The following is a 20,203-nucleotide window of genomic DNA, read 5'->3' on the forward strand; positions in this document are numbered from 1 at the left end:
TTTCAAATATACCGGTCATTTTTTAAACACCCTGTACTTTTCATACAACTATGAACAATAGATAAAACTTTCATAATACGTAATTGGTCAGCATTGTTCATATACTCGCAGCGAGAAGTACGTCTTCAATTGCCACTGGGCAGACCAGAACTCCAATCCTGGCTTCCTATTTAACGGCTTGTGGGGGCAACAAAAATTTAATTTCCCATATTTCGTGCAATTGTTGACCGAATCTAAAAATTTTAAATGCTGTCTTAATGTACTCAACTTTTCGTTAAAGGGTTAACACAACAAGTCAAATATTACGATTATAATCTGTGCGTATATGTCGAGATAGCGTAATTCACAACGCGCACATTATCCAGAATATATTCAACAGCATTTGAGAATGATAGCCGTTAGTGAATTCCAAGAAACTGCACATGATGCCTCGCATTTTTTCTCCCTGACATGCCTCAGAAAATAACGAAGGGGAAAAGGTTTATTGCTCACAATATTTTCACTGCTCGTGCAATAAAACTTCTCAGCGTTAGGCAAGACGTTTTAATTTATTAGTTCTTTACTACCAGCTCTATTCACAACACATTTTGCAGACAGTATCCACATACGTAACTAGATGCACCTGCTGAATTATTGCACGACATTCACTCCAGGATATACAGTGTTGTTTGTAAAGTAATCAGACGCTTGAAGCTGATTTTTATTTGGGAGTTCGATTTTTTAATGAATCGGTGATTTGGAACGGGGATTGTGGGGGGGGGGGGAGGCTGACTGGTGGATTAAAAAACAGCCTTGTACGACGATTTCACAAGTTATTTACTTGGGCATCACCTCTCTTATTACAAACGATACCACTGTGTCCGTGGTATTGACTTCATTTGTAACAAAACTGCAGTCCATGTGAGGGTAAGAGTTGGACTTCAACGCGTTGAAAATGATAACAAATATCTGTAAATTTTGCTGACTTTGCGTCTACACTCAAAGTAGTTGTCGCAGCACAGAGAAATACGATATGTCGGACCACGATTAGGTACATTTGAGTCTGAAATATTGGTGCCATACGTAACTTGGATATGCAGGTTTAGCAGGCTATTAAGTAACGTTGTCGCAATTTCTAAATAGATGCCAGTTGTTTTATTCGTTGCTTTAGCGTTTCTTAAAGTAACTGAACCATGATCGTTACTATGTCATGTGCTCACATCAAAGGGGCATCAACAAACGCATAGGCAAAATAATTCAAACATGTAATTAATGTGCTTTTGATACAACTATGAACAATAGATAAAACTTTCATAATACGTAATTGGTCAGCGTTGTTCACATACTCGCAGCGGGAAGTACATCTTCAATGGCTACTGGGTAGACCAGAACTCCAATCCTCTATCTCACCAATACCCAACTCAACTGACTGCCAGCAAGGTTTGCACTCTGCACACAGTCATAGCAGATCACTTTTGTCAGACCTTGTTCGCGACAACATGACTTCGCACAGATGTTACTGAAACGATAAAATGGATTTGTGCAGCAAAACAAGACCTGAGGGAATCACGAATAACACGATTTGATACACCAGCAGGAAAAGGTTGGGATATTCGAATAGTGCCGTAAAAAGTAAATGCGTTCAGTTTTCTTCTGTGAAAAGCCATGTTAACACTCAATCTTTCGAAGACAGTTTCAGTTACCTTTGCGAACAATAAATTTTGTCACCTGAGGAAAGGTGTGGAAGCTAGCTTCGAAAGCTTGAGGACATTTTCGGCCTACACATGATAACCTTTTCTACTCACTGTTCGCACTAAGGAAATACATGGCCAGCTAGACGTAATCAGATCAAACCATGCTCATATGAAACTTCTGTGAGCAAACAGGTGATGCCCACACGCCATTTCCATCAGATGTAACACATTTGCCGTATATCAACCAGAGTGTCCCCAAGTGCAGATGCCGCGAGCCATGAGAACATCATTTCCGTTTCCTTATCAGCAGCCGGCCGGAGTGGCCGAGCGGTTAAAGGCGCTACAGTCTGGAACCGCACGACCACTACGGTCGCAGGTTCGAATCCTGCCTCGGGCATGGATGTGTGTGATGTCCTTAGGATAGTTAGGTTTAAGTAGTTCTAAGTTCTAGGGGACTTATCACCACAGCAGTTGAGTCCCATAGTGCTCAGAGCCATTTGAACCATTTTGAACCTTATCAGCAATGTCCGCCCCCGGTAGCTGAGTAGTCAGCGCGGCAGAATGTCAATCCTACGGGCCCCGGTTAGATTCCCGACTGGGTCGGAGATTTTCTTCGATCAGGGAGTGGATGCTGTGTCGTCCTTACCATCATCATTTCATCCTCATCGACGCGCAAGTCGCCGAAGTGGCGTCAAATCGAAAGACCTGCACCCGGCGAACGGTCTACCCGACGGGAGGCTCCAGTCACACGACATTTATTTTATATTATCAGCAATAAATTCTTACGCTTCAGTAATGGAACGGGAGTTCACTTTGAAAGCCTAAGGTTATATTTGAGACTCCACTGGATAGTCTTTTCTGCTCGGTGATGCTACTGCAAAATTCATGGTCAGTCCTCCCTAACGATTACGTAGGTGACGTACTGTGTAACAGCTGCACAAATTTCTGTTTGAAGTCGTATCTAACAAGTAATGAAGTTACCAGTTTTGGCGCGCTTGCAGCACCACAATAGCCAATCGCAGTGTAAGATCGCTTTGCCAGTGCTGCGTCAGATAAGTGAAGTAGCCACCAAATTGTCATTCTCTGTGCAGAGCAACACATGTTGCTTTCCTTAGCCGCGCGGGATTCAAAACTTCAAATTGCTCTGAGCACTATGGGACTTAACTTGTGAAAGCATCAGTCCCCTAGATCTTAGAACTAATTAAACCTAACTAACCTAAGGACATCACACACATCCATGCCCGAGGCAGGATTCGAGCCTACGACCGTAGAGGTCTCGCGGTTCCTGACTGTAGCGCCTAGAACCGCTCGGTCACCCCGGCCGGCAGCGTGGGATTAGCCGAGCGGTCTGAGGCGCTGCAGTCATGGACTGTGCGGCTGGTCCCGGCGAAGGTTCGAGTCCCCTCTAGGCCATGGGTGTGTTTGTTTGTCCTTAGGTTAATTTAGGTTAAGTAAGCTTAGGGACTGATGACCTCAGCAGTTAAGTCCCATAAGATTTCACACACAATTGAACTTTTTTTTTTGCTTTCCTTGATTGCATACATCGGTCAGTACTTGCTAATGACATCAGCAGCTTGACACAGTACTTCGGAAGCATTGATTCACAGTAAATTAATCGTGGTTGCAAGATCCAATAAATGTTACGCATGTAAATCACAACTCGCTTTCTTATCACATCATGTGTTCATTGGCCCCACACCATTGTTTACTAACGAAAATGCGCCTTGGATTCTGAATCTCTCTCTCTCTCTCTCTCTCTCTCTCTCTCTCTCTCTCTCCCCCTCCCTCCCTCCCTTTCCGTTTCTCAAACACAGTACGCGCTAGTTGTTCGTGTATGCCTGTTGCTTAGCAGCTTACGAGCCCACTCGTGTTGGACAGTATCTCTCCCAGTTCTTGGAATCAGGAATGACGTGCCAGGAGGTGCCGGGGACAGAAGCAGGTATAGAGAAACAAACAGGCGTGGTGCGGCATCTGAGTGAGGGGCGGCGCTGTAATTGCGGGCGGGACGCATGAATTATTCAAGACGGCCGGCGCACAGCTGGGTCCGTCTTCAGATGCAGGAACCGCCCGGTGGGGGCTCGCCGCTCGGAACCACGTCAGCAGGAGTGGTCGCTCCGTCCGCTACGGCAGATCGAGTTATGCCTTCTGTAGATGCTGAGTGAGCATCACCTGGTGTCTGCTATGCCCACGGTGCTACCAGAATACGTCTCGCAGGTCGCTGCATTTTGCAGTCGTATCGCTCAGTGGTGTTCGAATATGACTTCAAGCTTTCGAAGTCTACTCCCGTACGCTTCCTCAGGTGTAAGAGTCTCCTGGTTTCAAAGAGAGCGAGAATTATTTTCGAAAGGCCTGTGATATCTGAACGCGTTGTCACTCTGCTAGGTATTTGGCAAACCGCATTACGCCAGTTGCAAATGACGAGTGGGCATAACATTGTCACTGGTGTGAGAGTTAAACGGGCATCATGCGATTTGATTGTGTCTAGCAGGCAATGTATTTCTCCAGTACCGAAACTGAGTAGGAAAGATTGTCATGTAAAGGCCGAAAATGTGCTCAAGTTTTCGAAGCTGGCATTTGTACCCTTCCTCAGGAGATATAATTTATTCCTGACAAAATTAATGGAAAATATCTTCGAAAGACAGTGCAAAAACAGTCCCACAGAAGAAAACTGAGTACATGTTCATTTTACAGCATTATTCACTTATTATAGTTTTTTTTCTGTCCAGTACATCAAGTTACATTATTAGTGTTTCCTTCACATCTTCTTTTACTGCACTGATCCTTATTACTCTTTTAATTTTAGCTTTACTGTGGCTTATATGGAATTGCATGACCTGTACAGTTAATCTGATTGGTTCTATTGTTTAACTATGCCCATAGAATTTAATCTGTATTTTTCATATCTGAACAAGTGTTAGTATAGTTTTCCTCTTAGTCTGTACATTCCTTCTTCAGTAAAATTTTGATCTAAATATTTCCGCATTTTTTCTTCTTTCTTTCGCATTTCTCCTAAGTTTCTCTTTTTGTATAAAATGAGCGTTTCAGCGCCGTAATTAGATTCTGGTTTGTTCAAATGTGTGTGAAATCTTATGGGACTCAACTGCTAAGGTCATCAGTCCCTAAGCTTACACACTACTTAACCTAAATTATGCTAAGGACAAACACACACACCCATGCCCGAGGGAGGACTCCAACCTCCGCCGGGACCAGCCGCACAGTCCATGACTGCAACGCCTTAGACCAGATTCTGGTTTGATGACCTGTGTTGCACTGTCTCAGTTCTGCATATTTAGAGGTGCATTTTTTGTTATATAGGCTATGACTTTTAAGTTAGAAAGCTGTTTTCATTTTTGGCAATAAATTGCATAACCATTTCTAGGCCTGTATGATTTCTCCTAGGTATCTGAACTGAGATACTCTCTCTATTTTCCGGTATTTAATTTTTAGAATTTTCGGTTCCAGTTGTGGCTAGATCTGTAGTTTATTGTTTCAAATAATATTTAGAGACCTACTCTTCCTCCCCAGCCGACCGCTGTGGCCAAGCGGTTCTAGGCGCTTCAGTCCGGAACCGCGCTGCTGCTACGGTCGCAGGTTCGAATCCTGCCTCGGGCCTGGATGTGTGTGATGTCCTTAGCTTAGTTAGGTTTAAGTAGTTCTAGGAGACTGATGACATCAGATGTTAAGTCCCATAGTGCTTTGAGCCATTTCAACCATTCTTCCTCCCGTTTATTTAACAACTTCCAGTTGTTTTTGGGTCGTTGGGATGTCATTACATAGAATCGCCAGGTCGTCTGCAAGAGGTAACACTTAAGAACAGAAACCATAAAACAGGCTGTCACGGTGATTTCGCTAAATGGGGACAAAGTGCTGAAAATAATTCATGAGAGAATAAGAATCAAAAAAGATTATATGGGTATTTGACTGGAAATGTGTTCGAAGTGATGTACACCCAATCGAAGATGGTGATAAAAGATCTTTGATTGTAGCCCCAGTGCAAGAAGGGCAGGTCACCCACCAGCATGGGGTAAGCCAGTCGCCCGTGTGGTTCTTTCCCCACGACAACTGCCACTATTCGTATCCCTTAGAACGCGTGCAGGCCTTACTCTTTTCGGACTTGCACCGACGGCAACGGTCTGGTTTGTCACACATCCCATAACGGAACTGGGATTTCTGTCACCCATCCCATTCACGGATGACGCCTCCTTAACGATGGGTGGTGTCGTCAACGTTCGCAACACCCACCTGGTCCGAATACTGTGGTGGCAGCGAACCATCAGCACCGGTTCAGACACAGTGTGTGGGATGGGATTATTGGCGACTGCCTGGAGAGTCCAGTCGACCAGTCATCCTCCTACAACGCCTCACAGTTGAGGCATGACTTCACCTCCTATTGGTGACCCTATCTCCCTTCTAGAAGATGTGACTTTGGTGGTACAAAGTGTGGCGCTCCAGCTCGTGTCCTCTTGAGTGTGCAGCTAAAACACTAGTACAGAGAGAACATTCCCACCTGCCTGGTACGCTCTGATGTGTGCTTTCAGCCATTTAAACTTGGATTGTCAAAGATCCTTCATCTCCACCTTCAAGTGGATTTACTTCACTTGGGACGTTTTTGTGGCCATATGCTTGTATGATCCTATTTGCTCAATTGCTCGTTTGCTCATTTGCTGTGGTGCATCAAAATTGGTTCAAATGGCTCTGAGCACTATGGGACTTAACATCTGAGGTCATCATTTCCCTAGAACTTAGAACTACTTAAACCTAACTAACTTAAGGACATCACACACATCCATGCCCGAGGCAGGATTCGAACCTGTGACCGTAGCAGCGGCGCGGTTCCGGACTGAAGCGCCTAGAACCTCTTGGCCACAGCGGCCGGCTTTGGTGCACCATGGGCCGTAGGCGACAGGGGTGAACGACAGCTACAGAGACCTGTACAGGCGTGCAACTGTTGAGCAACTAACGGCCCAGATGAACAGAGTGGTTACCAGCAGTGTGTCCTCAACGACCGTTCAGCGAACGTTGCCCTGTGTAGGTCTAAACAGCAGGCGCCTGCTTCATTCCCCAATTCTGACTGCTGTTCATCGGCGACGAAGGCTGGAATTTGCACTCCAGAATCTAGACGTGTCAGGGGCCCCACATCACTCCAACTGCACACGCCCCACACCCTTACAGAGCGTCCATCAGTTTGAAGCCCCTGCTGACATGGAGGGTCCATGGATTCATGAGGTTGTCTCCATACCCGTGCCGGGTGGTGGGGCCGAGCGGTTCTAAGCGCTTCAATCTGGAACCGCGCGACCGCTACGGTCTCAGGTTCGAATCCGGCCTCGGGCATGGATGTGTGTGATGTCCTTAGGTTTAAGTAGTTCTAAGTTCTAGGGGAGTGATGACCTCAGATATTAAGTCCCATAGTGCTCAGAGCCATTTGAACTATTCCGTACCTGTACACATCCATCCGCTCGATACAATTTGAAACTAGACTCGTTTGACCAGGCAACATGTTTCCAGTCGCCAACAGTCCAGTCTCGGTGTTGACGCGCCCACGCCAGGCGTAAAGCTTTGTGACGTGCAGTCATCAAGGCTGCACGAGTGGGCTTTCGGCTCCGAAAGCCCATATCGATGATGTTTCGTTTAATGGTTCGCGCAAAGACGTGTTGATGGCCCAACATTGAAATCTGCGGCAGTTAGCGGAAGGTTTGCACTTCTGTCACTCTGAACGATTCTGTTGAGTCATTGGCCCCGTTCGTGCAGTCATTTTTTCCGGCCGTAGCGATCTCGTAGATTTGTTTTTTTTTCCTATTCACGGTACAGTCGTGAAATGGTCATATGGGAAAATCCCCACTTCATCGCTACCTCGAAGATGCTGTGTCCCACCGCTCGTGCGCCGCCTACAATACAACATTGAAACTCACTTAAATCTTGATAACCTGCCATTGTAGCAGGAAGTAAGCAATCTAACAACTGCGCCAGACACTTTTAGTGTTATATAGGTGTTGCCGATCGCCTGTTTACATATCTCTGTATTTGAATGCGCATGTCTGTAAATAGACAACGGCCTTGCCCCAGTGGATACACCGGTTCCCGTGGGATCACCGAAGTTAAGCGCTGTCGGGCGTGGTCGGCACTTGGATGGGTGACCATCCAGGCTGCCATGCACTGTTGCCATTTTTCGGGGTGCACTCAGCTTCGTGATGCCAACTGAGGAGCTACTCGACCGAATAGTAGCGGCGTCGGTCAAGAACGGGGGAAGCAGTGTGCTCCTATCCGCATCCTCTACTGAGGATGACATGGCGGTCGGATGGTCCCGGTAGGGCACTCGTGGCCTGAAAACGGAGTGCTGTACTTTGCATGTCTGTACATAGCGTGTGGTACTGTGCTGTATTCCGTCAAACGTCGAAACAGGGCTGTTTGGGAAGACGCAGTGCGGAAGTCCTCCTCAGGGCGGGGAGCCGTGCGGTGGCGCGCGCTGACGCGAGGAAGCGGAGTGATGGAAGCCCGCCCAGGCGGCCCCGTTACGCCGTGTGGGCGCGCGCGACCTGGCAGCAGAGCCGGCCCAGGGCTGGGCTGGGCTGGCTGACGGACTGCGCGCCATTGACGAGGCGCGTCACGGCGCCGGCCGACGCCCGCCGCGTCCACAATGCGGCGCCGGCGCCACCGACGTGTGTGGCGTCGTCCGTCGCGCCGCCTGCCCGCGCGCATTAAGTACGCGCCGCTCGCGCCTCCATAAGGCGCTTTCGCTCCTCGACGGAAATGGACGGCCTTGGCAGTGGCAGCGATTCGTTACGCACCGCTGGTTTATCACTGTTCCAGCAGCACTTGCAGACTGTCAATAACAATCCGTGGCACTACGAATGTAATCAGAAGGTTTATACACTACTGGCCATTAAAATTGCGACACCAAGAAGAAATGCTGATGATAAACGAGTATTCATTGGACAACTAGAACTGACATGTGAGAAATCAGTGCCCAGAACAACCACCTCTCGCTGTAATAACGGCTTTGATTCGCCTGGGCATTCAGTCAAACAGAGTTTGCGTGGCGTGTACAGGTACAGCTGCCCATGCAGCTTCAACACGATACCACAGTTCATCAACAATAGTGACTGGCGTATTGTGACGAGCCAGTTACTCGGCCACCATTGACCAGACGTTTTCAGTTGGTGAGAGATCTGGAGAATGTGCTGGCCACGGCAGCAGTCGAACATTTTCTGTATCCAGAAAGGCCCGTAAAGGACCTGCAACTCTCGGTCGTGCGTTATCCTGCTAAAACGCAGGGTTTCGCAGGGATCGAATGAAGGGTCGTAACACATCTGAAACGTAACGTCCACTATTCAAAGTGCCGTAAATGCGAACAAGAGGTGACGGAGACGTGTAACCAATGGCACCCCATACTATCACGCCGGGTGATACGCCAGTATGGCGATGACGAGTACACGCTTCCAATGTGCGTTCACCGCGATGTCGCCAAACACGGATGCTGTAAATAGAACCCGGATTCATCCGAAAAAATGACGTTTTGCCATTCGTGCACCCAGGTTCGTCGTTGAGTACACCATCGCAGGCGCTCCTGTCTGTGATGCAGCGTCAAGGGTAACCGCAGCCGCGGTTTCTGAGCTGATGGCCCATGCTGACGCTAACGTCGTCAAACTGATCGTGCAGATGGTTGTTGTCTTGCAAACGTCCCCATCTGTTGACTCAGGGATCGAGACGTGGCTGTACGATCCGTTACAGCCATGCGGATAAGATGCCTGTCATCTCGACTGCTAGTGACACGAGGCACTTGGGATCCAGCACGCCGTTCCGTATTGCCCTCCTGAACCCACCGATTCCATATTCCGCTAACAGTCATTGGATCTCGACCAACGCGAGCAGCAATGTCGCGATACGATAAACCGCAATCACGAGACGCTACAATGCGACCTTTATGAAAGTCGGAAGCGTGATGGTACGCATTTCTCCTGCTTCCACGAGGCATCACAACAACGTTTCACCAGGGAACGCCGGTCAACTGCTGTTTGTGTATGAGAAATCGCTTGGAAACTTTCTTCATGTCAACACGTTGCAGGTTTCGCCACCGGCGCCAACCTTGTGTGAATGCTCTGAAAAACTAATCATTTGCATATCACAGCATCTTCTTCCTGTCGGTTAAATTTCGCGTCTGTAGCATTTTAATGCCAGTAGTGTATGCTATCGCCGATAGACCGCCGGTCGTACCCCTCAGATGGCTAGCTATTTACGTTGATGTAACAAGACTCGTGGCATATATCCTAACATCGTGTCGGATCTCCTTTTGATGATGACGTTTGGTTTGTGGGGCGCTCGACTGCCCGGTTATCAGCGCCCGTACAAATTCCCAACCTTTGCTCAGTCCAAGTCCGCCACTTCATGAATGATGATGAAATGATGAAGACAACACAAACACCCAGTCATCTCGAGGCAGATAAAAATCCCTGACCCCGCCCGGAATCGAACCCGGGACACCGCGCTGGCGAAGCGAGAACGCCACCGCGAGACCACGAGCTGTGGACGGATCTCCTTTTGCTGGGTGTAGTGTAGCAACCCGACGTGGCATGGACTCAACGAGTCTTTGAAATCCGCTACAGAAATATTGTCATGGTGCCCTTGTAGGCCACCCATAACTACTAAACAGTTGCCGGTGCAGGATTAACTGCACAATCTGACGTGTCAATTATATCCCATGAATGTTCAGTGAGATTCGTATCGGTCGATGTGGATGGCCAAAGCCTTCGCTCGAATGGTTCTTCAAACCAATCGTGTACAACGTCTCCTGGTGACATGGCATGTGGCCACCCAAAAAATTTCCATCGTTGTTGCGGAACATAAAGTTCATGACTAGCTGCATATCGTTGCCAAATAGCGGAACATATCAGTCAGGGGGCGGTTCGGTTGGACCAAGTAACACAGTCGATACCTTGTAAACACAGCCAACACTGATACGCAACCACCACTAGCTTGCACAGTGCCTTGTGCACAACTTGCTACCACGGCTTCGTTGGACTTGCACCACACTCGAACCCACCATCAGCTCTTACCAGCTGAAATCGGGACTCACCTGATGAGGCCACGCGCCCGGGTTCCCGGGTTCGATTCCCGGCGGGGTCAGGGATTTTCTCTGCCTCGCGATGACTGGGTGTTGTGTGCTGTCCTTAGGTTAGTTAGGTTTAAGTAGTTCTAAGTTCTAGGGGACTGATGACCATAGCTGTTAAGTCCCATAGTGCTCAGAGCCATTTTGAACCATGTGCATTCGCTATCCCATAACTTTTGTCACCTGAGTATAAAATAAATGTGCTCTCAAAACCGGATGTACTGAGGCGTAAAATGTTTGCGTGGCGTGTTAGGAAATGTGTGCCATTGAGATCGGATGTTACGCCATAAGCAGCGCTAAATTTTTTGTCTTGATGCGCGAGGAACGCTGCTGTAGCGTCACGTGACGGGATGCCCTCTAGCTTAAGTATGTTAAAGGTCCGCGGACCACCAAAAGTTGCCCATGCGTGGCTTAGAACATAGACAACACAGATCACGCATGACGTCATTATATGGCAACCAGCCTCTCGGTCAGCTGACTAGTGAAGGCATTCCTTTGCAGCCGACTTCTGAGGTAGGGTTCAAATGGTTCAGATGGCTCTGAGCACTATGGGACTTATCATCTGCGGTCATCAGTCCCCTAGAACTTAGAACTGCTTGAACCTAACTAACCTAAGGACATCACACACATCCAAGCCCGAGGCAGGATTCGAACCTGCGATCGTAGCGGTCGCGTGGTTCCAGACTGAAGCGCCTAGAACCGCTCGGCCACTCCAGCCGACCTCTGGGATAGGGGCAACTTCTCGAAATCTGCTATATTTATCTTAATTCTAGTGCGTTCAGTAAACGTTTCTTTATTGTAATCGGTTAAAAACGTCCATCTTTTTGTATGAGCACATTTTTTGTTTTCTTTATTCGCCAATCACGTTTGAACACAGTACAGGTTTTATGTATGTTTGATATACAGGGGCCGGCCGTTGTGGCCGAGGGTTCTGGGCGCTTCAGAGCCATTTGAACCATTAGACAGAATCTTAATTTCTAACTCTTTGGTAGAATATTTTGTGTATAATAAACGTCTTCTGATATACTACGCTTATTATCTTGATACTGTATAGGTACTTGTAACGTATTAAGCAAAAATCATCCCGCGCCCGGCCATCCTGATTTAGGTTTTCCGTGATTTCCTTAAATCGCTCCAGGCAAATGCCAAGATGGTTCCTTTAAAAGGGCACGGCCGACTTCCTTCCCTATCCTTCCCTAACCCGATGAGACCGATGACGTCGCTGTTTGGTCTCTTTCCCCCAAACAATCCAGTCCAGTCCAACAAATAATTATAAATCCTGAACTTTTATATTGCGTAAAATTTGGACATTATATATAGAAACAGTCAATTCTTGTAAAACTGTAATAAAACGTTTGACAAGTACTGTTGAGAAATCGTCAGAAAACTAAATGCTTCCTGCCGAACTGATATTTTGTCTCCTTCTCCTGTGAAAACAGCGAACTTAATCGACTCGTAGAGCAACAAATACAGGAATCCAAGGAAGAACAGTTATTCCATCAATCTAAAAAGAAAGAGCTCTCAAAAGAAAGCTTTAAATTGATTATTATTACCACTACACCTGGCAAAATCCGAAAACGATTAATACTGCATTAGTTTAGAGAATTTCGAACAAATGGGTATATGTGTAACAGTAGGACAAGTCGTTTAACTGTTAAAATCGGTGCTTCATTCGAGCTGCAAGCGAGAAAAACTCTGTCAAATCCACTTCGAGTCGTGAGTAATGATAGGAACTTGGCTTTTTGCCCTCCGTCACGTAACTCAGATGCTTGTTTTAAATCGTAACGTCATTTATACAAAGGAGTGTGCGATCTACTTGTACTGGGTCTTTATAATTGAAATGCAGCAACTCACGAAGATTCAGTATGGGCCATAATCATCGTATAGCAGCGAAGCTTAGTAGATATGGTAATTCGCTAATGCGGAACCGCATTATGCTAGAAAAAAAATTAGTTCCAGTTTTGGCCACAGCTGCAGATGTGACGCTACATTATTCCATCGACGTCTACGGTGCTTGCTTGGAACAAATTTTGCAAAGGGCGGTTAAGAACATCAACATTGCGGTTTTCTCACATGTTCCATTTTCTCTGTCCACGTCCCTTACGTACTTCATTACATGCAGAAACATTGCTATACGTCTTTCTTGTATCCACAGCACCAGATTTGCACTTGGTAATCCAACTTGGAACTAATTTTATTTTTCAGCGTAAATCAATTTGCATTAATGCATTAGAATGTTTGCCAAGTTTCACTGCCCACGCTGTCAATAGTGGCACTTTAATTATATTAATTATAACCACCCAGCATCTATAGTCTAAGCTGCACTATCTAAAGTAAACGGAAGTTACGTCCTCTGCTTTAGGCTGTGATGCGGCAATGTATTTGCGTAGTCAAGAGACGAGCGTGATTTATTAAATGTGTTCAGTGTGAGGAGAACTTAAGTTAACCTATTGTGACGGTATTTGTCATGTTCGGTCGACAGTGAGCCACAATCCTTTCTTTTTTTTCTTACATGAGCTACAAACTTTGAGACTTAAAGTGATCGTGTTTTGTCTGACGACTAGTGCTAACAGGTAGTGCTAGACATGAGCACACAGTCCTCGTTAGGCTCCGTTCCCCATACGATTTAGTACAGAACTCGTTCATACTAAAAAAAAAAGGAAAAAAATGGTGCTTCAGGACCACCTGTTACGCAAACTCAGATGTTCCTTATTATGGTCAGACATCTTTGCTCAAATGGTTCAGATGGCTCTGAGCACTATGGGACTTAACATCTGAGGTCATCAGTCCCCCTAGAACTTAGAACTACTTATACCTAACCAACCTAAGGGCATCACACAGATCCATGCCCGAGGCAGGATTCGAACCTGCGACCGTAGCAGTCTCGCGGTTCCGGACTGAAGAGGCTGGAACCGCTCTGCCATCGCGGCCGGCTAGACATCTTTGTCCCACAATCAATGGGTACTACTTTCTGGCACTATTTTCCAAAACGTTGGGTTCTGTAGAGCCCTATTTGCATTATCAAATAGCTTGCCACAGATAATTTCTTCTTCTATTGTCTGACCTAACGGCAGAAGATAAATACGCCACGATAAGACCACGAGACATATTGCTGACACTCGCCTACTTCGTTAGAGCGACAAGACAAATAATTTGATGGTGTGTGTACCGAAGGTCTTACAGTACGAGCACCACAAGTATCAATAGTTTTTTTAAACAAATGCATCATTGTAAGCTGTCCGCCCCCGGTAGCTGCGTGATCAGCGCGACAGAATGTCAGTCCTGAGGCCCCGGGTTCTATTCCCGGCTGGGTCGGAGATTTTCTCCGCTCAGGGACTGGGTGTTGTGTTGTCCTAATCATCATCATTTCATCCCCATCGACGCCCAAGTAGCCGAAGTGGCGTCAGATCGAAAGACTTGCACCTGGCGAACGGTCTACCCGGCGGGAGGCCCTAGTCACACGACATTTATATTTTTATTGTAAGCTGTAGTGCTACTACTTTCTTTACTGTATGCTACATCCACTTGAACGTGATTGCTGTATTCTACTCTTTGTCACACTCCACAGATTTTACCACATTCACCTACCTCCCTTAACAAACCCATTCATTGATACCTCAAAATGCGTCTTATGCTCTTATCAGCCTGCTCCTTCTTTTAGTCCAGTGGTTCAGAACTGCTCTTTTCTCTCCCTTCCGATTCAGTACCGCTTGAACGTGATTGCTGTATTCTACTCTTTGTCACACTCCACAGATTTTACCACATTCACCTACCTCCCTTAACAAACCCATTCATTGATACCTCAAAATGCGTCTTATGCTCCTATCAGCCTGCTCCTTCTTTTAGTCCAGTGGTTCAGAACTGCTCTTTTCTGTCCCTTCCGATTCAGTACCTCTTAACTGGTTACTTGATTTATCGATCAAATGTACAGGTAACTTCTGTAGCGGTTGCGTTCAAACACTTGAAATCCAGTCTTCTTTAACTAACTAATACTATATTAGTGAGGACCTATTGTTCCTATCCGCAAGAAGCGACACACGACCGTAGATCAAGAAGCAGAAAAAATTTTGTATCACTGAAAAGAAAGAGATGAATATTTGTATGTTCCACAGGGTTTCATTATCGTGCCAAAATTTTTTGAGTGGGCACCTTCACTGAAAGCCATGTAGATGATGTCGTCGTCTGGTGAAATGGACCAGTTCAGGTCCGTAATTCGCGTGTTTCGAGAGAGAGTGACATGGGGTGGACTGGACATAATTCATTTAGACCCTCAACTAGCCAGAGGGTCCTGCATTCAGTTAGTTCGAATCCTGCAAGAACTGACATTTTCTCTGACTAACTACCGCTATATCAGCTCTGAACTGATTATTCCTACTGACAAGACGCCACCTTGCGTGCAGAAGCAGAAACAATTCTTTGGCACAAGAAAGGATGAGTTGGATTCTATTTTGGTGTCCCATAGGGTTTCACTCTAGTACCAACAGTTTTTTAAGCGCACAGTTCATTGTAAGCTATAGTGCTAGTAGTTTGTTTACTTTTGCTACATCTGTTTAAACTTGATTGCCGTATTCTACCCTTCATCACCCTGTACAGGATTTACCTTATTCACCTGTCTCCGTTACCAAAATTACTCGTTAATATTGAGGATGTGTCTTTTGCTCCTATCAGCCTACTCCTTCTTTTAGTCCAGTGACTCAGAACTGCTCTTTCCTCTCCCTACCGAGCCGGCCGGAATGACCGAGCGCTTCTAGGCGCTACAGTCTGGAACCGCGAGACCGCTATGGTCGCAGGTTCGAATCCTGCCTCGGGCATGGAGGTGTGTGATGTCCTTAGGTTAGTTAGGTTTAGGTATTTCTAACTTCTAGGGGACTGATGACCTCAGAAGATCAGTCTCATAGTGCTCAGAGCCATTTGAACCATTTTTTCTCCCTTCCGATTCAGTACTTCAACATTAGTTACCTGATGTGTCGATTAGATATACAGGCAACACCAGTTGCATTGAAACAGTTCAGATGCTGGTGGCGCTGACGTCTTCTTTAACGAACACTATATTGATGTTGGACCTATTGTTCCTATCGGCAAGAAGAGACACACGACCGTACATCAAGAAACAGAAAAAAAAATTGTATCACTGAAAAGAATGAGATAAATATTTGTATGTTCCACAGGGTTTCATTCTCGTGCCAATAGTTTTTGAGCGGGCACCTTCACTGAAACCTGGGTAGATGATGTCGTCGCCTGGTGGGGTGGACCAGTTCAGCTCCGTAATTCGCGTGTTTGGAGAGAGCCTGACATGGGGTGGACTGGACATAATTCATTTAGCCGCAGCTAGTTCGAATCCTGGAAGAACTGGCATTTTCTTTGACTAACTGCCACCATATTAGCGCTGAATTGATTATTGCGTGCGGAAGCAGAAACAATTCTGTGGCGCAAGAAAGGATGAGTTGGATTGTATTTTGGTGTTCGACAGGGTTTCAGTCTAGTACCAACAGTTTTTTAAGCGCACAGTTCATTGTAAGCTATAGTGCTAGTAGTTTGTTTACTTTTGCTACGTCTGTTTAAACTTGATTGCTGTATTCTACCCTTCATCACCCCCTACAGGTTTTACCTTATTCACCTGTCTCCATTACCAAAATTACTCGTTAATATTGAGGATGTGTCTTTTGCTCCTATCAGCCTACTCCTTCTTTTAGTCCAGTGACTCAGAACTGCTCTTTCCTCTCCCTACCGAGCCGGCCGGGATGACCGAGCGCTTCTAGGCGCTACAGTCTGGAACCGCGAGAACGCTATGGTCGCAGGTTCGAATTCTGCCTCGGGCATGGATGTGTGTGACGTCCTTAGGTTAGTTAGGTTTAAGTATTTCTAACTTCTAGGGGACTGATGACCTCAGAAGATCAGTCTCATAGTGCTCAGAGCCATTTGAACCATTTTTTCTCCCTTCCGATTGAGTACTTCAACATTAGTTACCTGATGTGTCGATTAGATATACAGGCAACAGCAGTTGCATTGAAACAGTTCAGATGCTGGTGGCGCTGACGTCTTCTTTAACGAACACTATACTGATGTTGGACCTATTGTTCCTATCGGCAAGAAGAGACACACGACCGTACATCAAGAAACAGAAAAAAATAATTGTATCACTGAAAAGAATGAGATAAATATTTGTATGTTCCACAGGGTTTCATTCTCGTGCCAATAGTTTTTGAGCGGGCACCTTCACTGGAACCTGGGTAGGTGATGTCGTCGCCTGGTGGGGTGGACCAGTTCAGGTCCGTAATTCGCGTGTTTGGAGAGAGCCCGACATGGGGTGGACTGGACATAATTCATTTAGCCGCTCAACTGGCCAGAGGGACCCGCGAACCGGCCCGCTCGCCGCGCGCATGCGCGGACTCCCGGCGTCCCGGCGCAGAGAGGGGTGCGCGCCGCTCGGGAGGCGAGCGTCGCCGTGTGGCAGGCAGCGCCGCGACGCCGGCCGGAGTGGGGGCGGGAGAGCGCGAGAGAGACCGATAGGGAGAGGGAGAGAGAAAGAGAGGGAGAGAGAGCGCCGCGGCGCCCGGCAGCGCCGAGCGCGCCCGCTCAGTCCGGCCGACAATCCCAACGCTGGCGCACCTCGGTTCGCAAACCACGACGACGCCGATCTCGACGCCGACGACGCCGACGCCGACGATGACTACGACGCGGTGATCCGAAGCCAGTCGCACCGCGTCGAGCGCCGAGAAGTGGTGGCCAGCCGAAGGTTCCTCATGCGCTGCTTTGCTTTGTAGCACCTGCTCTGCAATCGGGGCGTGACAACTCGAGAACTGAGACGGAAACGCCTGTCTTCCTACATCCGCAAGACCACTCACCACGCCCGACAGCCCGCCGGGATCGCAGTTGTCTGTGAAGGTGCGCGTTCAAAAACTTTTGTCACAGTGAACACCTGCGGAACACCAACTTGAAAATTTACCCCTGCCTTTCCAGTGGTGGAAATTTTTTTTCTGCTTCTTCACGTACGGTCGCGTCTTGTCACACCAGTGCCTCTGTAATCATACAACTGCTTTTTACAATCCAGCACAGGCGCTGCAGAGATTACTTTAAGAGTCACTCCATAGCTGGCGAGAGCGCAGAACGCCTAGTTCAGCGGAGAAAATAAACAGTGTGTGCTGACAGTTCGGTTGTCAAACAGAGTTGCGCAACGCTCTCGCTTGCACCCAACAGCTGCCAAGACGTCAACAGCTTTTTCCACCTGCGACTGACAATCGATCTTCTCAACTGATCTGGGGGAGAAGAAAAAGGGACGCTGACAGAGTGACACCTCGTGAAAGGTACAACGTGCATAAACAGCCTGCAGCGCTAACCTTGCTAATCAACTAGAAGCATTTCTTCCTCGTCTGTGGTCATTTTTTTCTCAACAGGAAAAAAAAAAGTGTCTGCCGCATTGAGAGTCGGACTGGAAGGCGATTCGCACACGCGAATTTTTCCTGTCGATGTTCTGTTTGACGTTTAGTGACGCTGGATTACGACAGGACAGATAAATGACAGAAACCATTTTTGTTGCCAGTTTAAAAATATAGTAACTGTCATAGACGAAAAGAATTATTTTCTTTCACATGGGTGCTGTGATAGCGTTTTACGACCAATAACGATTAGCCAAAGGAAACAATGTGATATTTTCGGATGAGCTGAGTTAGAACTGTGCGGAGGTGCAGAGAGAAAACTTTATATTTCTACAAGTATAGCGAGATACGACGGCTCTTGCGTGTGATATTGCTAATAATTACGGAACTCTGTTAACGAGCTTGCTGCACCAAAGTCGTGACAATCAACGTACGAAGCGAAGTAGTAGGAGCTTGTGTGCTGTCATTTCTTCCGAGAAACTATTGGCATTGGAAGAGTGATAGAAGGAAGGAGGAGTAATTGTGTTTCGAGGGGAAGAAGTGAGGAGTTATTTATTCTTTCCAAGCGAGAAGCGTCAGCTGTTCCTTCGCCGCGACGGAGTCGTTAGGAATTGCTGACCGTGGCGTAGTCGGCCCTTGTACAAGGTCCTATCTGGAAAAGAGACGGACAGCTGTCTTTGATATGCATATCGTCTCGTTGCAACCGCTTACGTGTGTACAAGTCTCCGGCGATAGAAGGTAGAGGGGGAGAAAACAAAAGGAAGAATACAACTTTAGCAAAGGCTTTGCGCGTCGTTTGGTCTCGCCAGTTGTAGACAGTCGAGGACTCGTGAAGCTGTTGAATGGAGCGTGGAGACCACGGTGGGGACAGTGTTTCGGACAGTCGCGAATGTTTACATTCGCAGTGACGTCAGAAGAAGTGTCTGTGGAGATACAGCACCTTTGACCAGTCTCGCCTACCGGGAGGTGGTTCGACATACGGCACGGAGAGGGGGTGAAGTTTAGTGGTTGCGTGGCGTGGGTGGAAAGCCTTCCACGTGGTGGCCGGCCGAGTACACGTGTACCGCACGAGACGAACAACAAGTGCCGTTTGCCGTGATAAACTGGTGGCCATCAGTCAGCGCGGCCTTATCGGACAGCGGACATCTCGCCAGCTTTCACTACACGATTACGGCCGCCCCGAGCACGCCACCGCGACCCAACCCCTTCCGCTGGGACACGCCACCGGCCTTAGTCCACGGAAACGGGTCGTGTTTACAAGTGGTCGTTCCGGCCACGGAAGGAGGACCCGTCCACGGGAAGAAATGAGAGCCCCATCTCTGGTCCCTACCTCCTGCTGAAGCCGTATTCCTCTCGCAAACGGGCCGCAAGTCCTTCCAAATCTACACCAGCTGTGGCGATCAGCGCGGGACGGACTGTCAACGCAGCCCCTAGGGACCCGAATGGCTGATTTCCTCCCCAGAAATGATAGAACGGTGATACCCGTAGGTGAAGGTAGACTGCGTAGAGAACTGTCGAGAAGTGCGGAGATCCCTCGCGCAGGTGCCGTGCCGGAGAATTGCCCTGAACAGGTGGACAGCGTTACGAATGTCGCGAAGGGGCAGAAACTGTGACGAAAGCCCTTGAAGTACCTGCTACGAAAACGTCGTTCAACGAAGTGCCTTTAGTGTGGAACCAGAAAAAGAAATCTCTTCAGAGCGCACCGCGACAGACAGCTATTTTTCTACAGAAAACTACAAGATAAAGGTAACTCCTCATCTTTTTACGTATCTCTTTCTTTTATCTTTTCTCTGTCATTTTCCCCGATACGTAGCAGAGCAGTAGGCTGTGCATAGAATCCTTGCTAGAAAAAGAACCGTAAATGATTCTTTCCCCTTTATAGCAGAGCTCCGTAATCACAGATTGAGGAAACAAAACTCACAAGGGTAAAGATTTCCTTCAATATTACTTCTTTCTGCTTCAAATTTTGATAACCTACGGTAGCTTTCGTATGGCACTAATTTCTCGGTCACTACGCCTCCATTTTAATTCCAAGCGAACCTCCAGAACTA

This window comes from Schistocerca cancellata, chromosome 12 (assembly GCF_023864275.1).
Source record: "Schistocerca cancellata isolate TAMUIC-IGC-003103 chromosome 12, iqSchCanc2.1, whole genome shotgun sequence".
In the NCBI taxonomy this organism is placed as follows: domain Eukaryota; kingdom Metazoa; phylum Arthropoda; class Insecta; order Orthoptera; family Acrididae; genus Schistocerca; species Schistocerca cancellata.